Below are 7,703 nucleotides of genomic sequence, written 5' to 3'. Positions count from 1 at the left end.
ATTGACAACAAAAATTTTACATTAAAAAAATTAACAAATTTAATAGCTACACAAATTTAAATAAATGTTCTAAAATACTCTACATATAACAAAATTACAAATTTAATAGCTACACAAATTAAAATAAATGACCAAATTAAAATACATAGATTTGTTACACGTACAAAAATTTAACACAAAAAAACATATAATACTATCTAAAATAGTCTACAAATAAAAAAATTAAAAATTACATACCTACACAAATTTAAATAAATTACCAAATTCAAATACATAGCAAAATTAAAAATTTAAACACGTACATAAATTGTACACAAATAAACTTAAAATACTACCTAAAATAGTCTACAAATAACAAAATTAAAAATTAAATAGCTACAAAAATTTAAATAAATGACCAAATTAAAATACATAATAAAATTAAAAATTGTTACACGTATATAAATTTTACACAAAAAAACTTAATTTACTAAGTAAAATACTCTATACATAACAAAATTAAATATTAAAATACGTACATAAATTTAATTAAATGACCATATTTTTTTTCTAATCATTAAAATTTAAATTAAATAATAAATATTATACACAAAAAAATGATATTAAATAAAAAAAATTTCATGGAATAAATAATTTAAAGAACGTGTGTGTGTATATATATGTGTATATATATATATATATATATATATATATATATATATATATGTATGTATGTATATATAAAATTAATAAAATATCATATATTTCAATAAAAATTATAAGTAAGTCAATTAAATAATATTCACATTCTAACTAAACCTTAAATATCATATATAAAATACAAATAATATCATACAAACCTAATAAATCTAAACCAAATAACAATAACATAACAACTAAAATTAACCTAAAAATTATTTTATCACAAATAATAACATACAAATTTTAAAAATGTTAACAAAATCATATTAATAAATCCAATACAACTAATCTACAAATCATAATATACCAACTCAAATTTGTAACATAACTAACCTAACATATATCTATATATATAACGTGCAAATCATAAGAACCTAACTTAAATCATAATATACCACTACAATTAAAGAAAATAATATATATCAATTTAACTATAACTAACTTAACATATATCTATATCTATATATATATATATATATATATATATATATATATATATATATATAACACAACTAATAATATATTATTTTTAAAACCTAACTTAAATAATATTGACCTATCAACTAGAGTTATCAAGTTAAGAATCACTTACCAAGTACAGAGAAGTCACGTAATATGAAGACGAGAAGACGAGACAAACCACGTATAAGGAGTGAAACAAATCCCAGCCCTACAATCATTAACAAAAAATTTACTATTCATATATATATATATATATATATATCCATAATAAATATTTATCATTCAAAAATACTTACCAAAAACAAAAGACAACAACAAAATAACAAGAACGCACTGAGAAACTTATGAAGAACAATAGCAAAGCAATGGAAGCAAAGGAACGAAGGAAGCGTAGCTGTGCACTCTCGGAGCTCAGCTTTTATAATGGAAGAACTAATATTTTGAAGCAACCCGCCAGCCATGTTGGCGATCCGTGGGCAAGGCAAATCGCCAATGGTAATGACGATTTGGCCTTGACTGACGCGCTCCTGCATGCTGCACTGCACTGCCATGGCAGACTAGACCTGCTGCACCCTCGTCTATTGGAACTCGCCAGTTTGACTGGCGGTTCCCTATGGCTTCTACATATCGCCATTAGAACTGGCGATTTAGGGTCTGCATGGACATATCGCCACTGGTTGTGGCGAGTTGCTCACTGATACCAAACTCGCCATTGACAATGGCGGTTTGGGTCTTGCATGCAATCATTCCCACGTAAAAAAGTACCCCATGTTGCAAATATTTTAGAAACGACCCCATCTGGGAAAATAGTTTCTAAAACTATCCCAGATGGAAAAATTTGCCTTAGGACTTGACCTATTTTACTACCTATTGCGAAGAGTGAACGGGAAGCAAAGAAAGATTAAGTGGGAGATGGAGTAGAGTGAAGGAAAATTTAAAAAGGAACAAAACAACCTCTAAAAACTTAAAATTATAATTAGAATTTTTTTTTTCGGTTTCCAAATTAAAGATATTAAATGGTTTTCAAAATCATTTAAAAAACATTTGAATCCCATTTATCAAAACAAGGTATATTTTCTTTTTCAAATTTATGAAAATTACTTTGGCAGTAACTTTGCATAACAAAACTTTTCGTGAATTTTTTTTTCTTCATATTTGACTATACTTAATCTCGAAAGTAAATGTCAAAGATCTTTCATGTAGAAAGCTCAACTAGTCTTACTGCTAATTTTTTGTTTAGTTATGTTTTTAATTCTTAAAATTCTGAGTGAATCCGATTTTGGTCTCCAATTGTTTTTCTAGAAAAAAGTAGTCCATCAAATTTGAAAAAAAAAAATACAATTTTAGTCTCTTAAATTTACAGTTTAGGGACTAAAAATGATTTTGAAAAATCATTTTAATATCTCAAATTTTGTGCTTAGGTACTAAAATCCTTTTTTTTAAAAAAAATTGAGGAACTAAAATATTTTTTTTTCTTCCAATTTCATTGGATTAAAACAGAATTCACCCCAAATTTTATGGACTAGTTAAAAACATAATTAAGCCTTCTTTCAATGAAAACAATCTTCTAATTCAATCATTTTAATAACAATATGAGTTTTCTAAAGTTGACATCAAGTGCTTGACAATATTTTCTTGAACATATGGGGTTATAATTAGTTTAGATACAAGTATTAATTATTTTTCTAAAATTTAATGTTAGTGTTTCAATGGAAAAAAAAATATTTATATTGGTCTTACCTATGTGAAACTCTAGTGTCTTGGTCAGGTATACCATGATCATTTAGAAAAGGACCTTGGTGACTTGTCAACAGGAAATCAGGAAATCATGCTTAGTGGAAGAAGCTTGATTTTCAGCTATGTACCAATTGCTATGGCAATATGTGAAGATAAACATATTATATCAACTACGTTGTTTTTTTCCAGGAAATATCAATCAATAATCAAGAAAAATAGTTTAGCATCAAAATCACTGGCCAAACATGGTGATACCAAATCATTTATTGACATAACTGCATTGTGAGGTACTTTCTTCAAAGATTTATAAGAATCATGGGATAGTTGGAAATGGTTGATGCTGAACACTTCCATTTCCCTCAGGTGATACAGTTGTTAAACTTTCATTTCCTTCTTAAGCTTTAATTGAGTCCTTCCATCACGGGAGATTTAGCATTTTTCTTCTCATTTTGAGTGCTGATGATATGGATTAAGTCTATATATCCCTGTTTGTGCCTGCAAAACCAACTGCATGATACTGACAAATTCAAGGAAACCCCAAAACCCTTGTCATTTAGCATCTCATAACATTCTAGAGAAATTGAGAGAAAAAGAAATCATGACAGCTCATCATCAACCATTTCCAAACAAGTCCAAAGTTCACTTCAAAATCTATTAAAATAAAAATCCCCTCATTGCAGTTACAAAGATAATTAATGGCTTGAAGAGATTGTAAGCCTTTGAAAGTCACTTATGATTTATGAATGTAATGATGTCGTATCTCCACTATTAACTGGCAATGATTTTGATGCTAAACTCATGGTTGTGTTTCTTATTCAATATTCCACAAAAAAAAAAAAAAAACAGTTATAAAACATTTGCTAAGATGTGACTATCCAAGAGCACATGTTGGTACTTGAGCCTAAGTCTAATCAATGTTTGATTTTGGACCGTGGTGCAAATGACCCGTGCTCGGTATGAAGGGAGTGTTACATATTTATCGACAAATAGAGTTAGCTTTTTGAGATTGAGCTGCATTTAATCCATTTCCAATAGTCTAATAGTCTAGATGCCTGTGAGAAGGGAGAAACTATTAGAGACAATTGCAACAACATATATATGCATATTGGGCATAAATTATAAAAAAAAATAGAAATCTAAAATAAAAAACTGTTCTAAACTTCAAGTCCTACTTGAAGCATTCAAAAGCTTAGGAAGGTAAAGGAGAAAAAAGAACCAAAAGGTGAGCATCTTCAATTTGTGCATTTCCTAGTTGTATTTAGAAGAGAAATTGTTAGCTACACATGTAGAAGAAAAATAAAGTTGCACCTTGTCATCACCAACAACTTTCACCATAGAAGTGATTGATCCAACGGCATTACACGGTCATATGATAAAAATCCTCCAAACTAATGTTCATATAAATTAGTAAAAATTAACAAGGGAGGGTTATATGATTACGCTTCATTGTTCACCCCTTGTTTTAGACCACTCCATTACAAGGATGATGAGGTTAAATTAAACCTTCCTCTCCCAAATGCTTTCCCTGCATTCTCTTCCATCCAAGCATATTTTAGGCTACATTTGGAGAAGAATGAATTGTATTGACATTAGTTGTACTTTTAAAATTGGGTGTAATGGATGAGGATGTTTAGAATCTATTCCATTTCATACTGCTACTTTTCTATTCCATCAATTTTGGACGTATTTAACCGAATGGAACCAACTTATTTTTCTAATAAAATTATCAAATTAGATATTTACCAACTTGGAATATAATAGCTTATGATTTTAATTTCAATTTTCCAAGTCTTAAATTGAAAAGTCATATAGGCTTAAATTGATAAATGAAAAGGAATTGCAAAAGCAATTATGAACCTTTTTTATTTTATTATTTCACTATTTTATCTTCACTCACTCATTCAATACATGCACTATATTTGGCTATTTCATTGCTTCATTTTCCATTCTTTTAAAATAGAGGCTTCACAAACTCTAATATAATTAATAATTATGTTTTACGAGGCTAATGGTAAAGTTTTTTTTTTTTTCATTTATTCTAGTTTAAAATTATCACACTGAACATTATATACAATCTCTCTCTATATACAATTGAATACTTTTTATTGTTTTTTATTCTTACAATTTGACAAAAATTAGGATTCAAAAAAATTAGTTTGACAATTCATAATTTGAATATAAATTTGGTAACCTAAGGAAAGGCATCTTAATTACCTCCACTGATACTTAATTTTTGAAGTGTTAAGAATATTCTTTAATAAATATAATCATCATAAAATAAATGAAAATAATGATTTTTTAACTGATAATAATAAAGTATAATGTGTCTAAGGCAATATGGGAAAAATTAATTTTTATCATTCCATTCCCTTCCACTAGAATTCCCAAACAAGGGATAGGAAACTTCATTCTATCATTAAATATTCACGCAATGGTATGAAATTTTTTTTCCATTCCATATCATTCTATTTTACTCCACCATTACATTCCATTCCAGCCAACATTAAATATCCAAACAAAGAATAATTTTTATTTATTAATCCCACATTTGGTCAAAACCAATGTAATGTTTCGCCAGGTGACGAATCTATGTAAAACCTAACAAAGCAAAAAATTATGCTCATCCATTGAATGGAGAATGTTGTGTTCATGCATCATTTCCTTTTCTTTATTCTTTTGTAAATAAAAATTCATTCTTTTCATAAATTGTGTGTGATGCGCATCTTAAAGTGTTTTCAAATTATATGGTATCTACATTAATAGCCAAAAGAAAAGGGGGAAAGGAAAAAAGAACCTTAAGCATGTTACTTGAAATTGTTTTAAAAAAAATTCCAACAAATCCAACAGTTTAATAGTAGCATTATTTTAAGCAACTGCTCATCATCTCAAAAGACATGCTTTTTTGGCATGTATATTGAGCAACAAAAACATTTAAAACAGGCTGAAAAGAGAAGATGAACATATTAAATGCATAAAGCTCTAATGTTAAATTGTTAATTAATTCACTAAACTACATACTCCTAATCCTATCTTACTATTCTAACCTTCATACTTACTCAAGGACCACAAAACTAATCAATATGCAAACTTCCCAAGATTGGCCAGTCTTCATCACACCTGACTCATGATATTGCATCTCATTTTTTCATTTTTCTAAGCACATATGTTGGGAAGAAACCACTCACACTCACATAGTAAGGAAGAAAATAGATGAGAGAAGAAGAAATAGTAATTTTGTATTGATTACTCCAGTGCACATACATTTACTCTCTGTCTCATATAACACACGTACACAAGCACGCTTTTATACATCACACATATAAACACACATATCTAACTAACTAAATAACTGATTGTACACTAAACACTAATTGACTAGACGACACTCACTGTATAGGTCCAAGCCTTCAACTAGATGACCCAAGTCTTAGATTGGACAACACTCTTCTTGCGCCCATCAAATTAACTAACAACACTCCTCCTTAATTTGAATGACTCAAAGAGATAACTTCTAGCATATCTCTTAGCTCCATGAACTTTTCTTCCTTCAAGGCCTTTGTAAAAAATGTATGCAACTTGTAGTTCTATCTTGTAGTACTCCAAGATCAGTTTCCCTTTATTCACTTGATCTCTCAAAAAGTGAAACCCTGTTTCAATGTGTTTGCTCTTTCCATGTGTAGCAGGATCTTTAGATAAGTCTATTTTTGATTTGTTATCCACAAACAACTGGACTTCTCTTGAGTTCTTTACCTTAATTTCTTGCATGAATGTATCAAGTCATACAACTTAACAAACATTCATTAAAGCTACAATATACTTCACTTCACATGAGGATAGAGTCACTACATATTCCTTCTTTGAACACTAAGAGATTGGTGCTCTTCCATGCATAAAACATAACCTGCAGTACTTTTTCAATCAGATTTGTTACAACACCAATCTGAATCAAAGTACCCAAGCAGTTCAACTTTTGAGTTGTCACTCCCTTTAGTAAATACAATTCCATAGTCCATAGTCCTTTTCACATAGTGCATTATTATCTTGGCTGCTAGTAAGTGAAGAACTCTTGGTGTCTCCATAAATTTTCTTATTAATCCAACACTAAATCCTAAATCAGGTCTGGTGTTACTCAAATATCTGAGTGATCCAATGATTTGCCTGAAGTAGGTAGGATTACAAGTACCAATCTAGTTTCAACTGGTGTGACAATTGAATTACACTTGGACATGTTGAATTTCATTAACAAGTCAGCTACATGCTTGGTTTGGTGCATCATAGGATCAATCTCTGTTGTTTTGAATTCAATTCCAAGAAATTCGGGCAAGAACCCAAATCACCCATCTCAAACTCCTTCATCATTTTCTTCTTGAAATCTTTAATCTCCCGTTCATTGCTTCTAGTCGCTAGTAAGCCATCTACATAGAGATACATTATCAACAAATTTGTATCAATGACCATTTTCAAGACCTTTAGACACATTCCATGCTCAGATGTGCATTCAACAAAGCCTATTTGGCTTAGAAAGTTGTCAAATCTTTTGTTCCAAGCACGTGGAGCTTGCTTAAGGCCATACAAGGCCTTCTTCAATCTGAGAACCTTCTCTTCTTGATCAAAGATCTCAAAACCTGACACTTGGATTGCATAGACTTCCTCGTCCAATGGTCCATTCAAGGAAGCAGACTTCACATTTAATTGATGCATAGACCAACATCATATATTTGTTATAGCTACGACCAATCTTACTATTTTTGTCTTTGCCGCATGTGCATAAACCTCACCATAGTCAACTCCAAGTTTTTGTAGAAATCCCTTCACCACTAGTC

This window comes from Glycine soja, chromosome 2, assembly GCF_004193775.1.
Source record: "Glycine soja cultivar W05 chromosome 2, ASM419377v2, whole genome shotgun sequence".
Lineage (NCBI taxonomy): Eukaryota > Viridiplantae > Streptophyta > Magnoliopsida > Fabales > Fabaceae > Glycine > Glycine soja.
Note: the sequence above shows the minus strand (reverse complement) of the source record.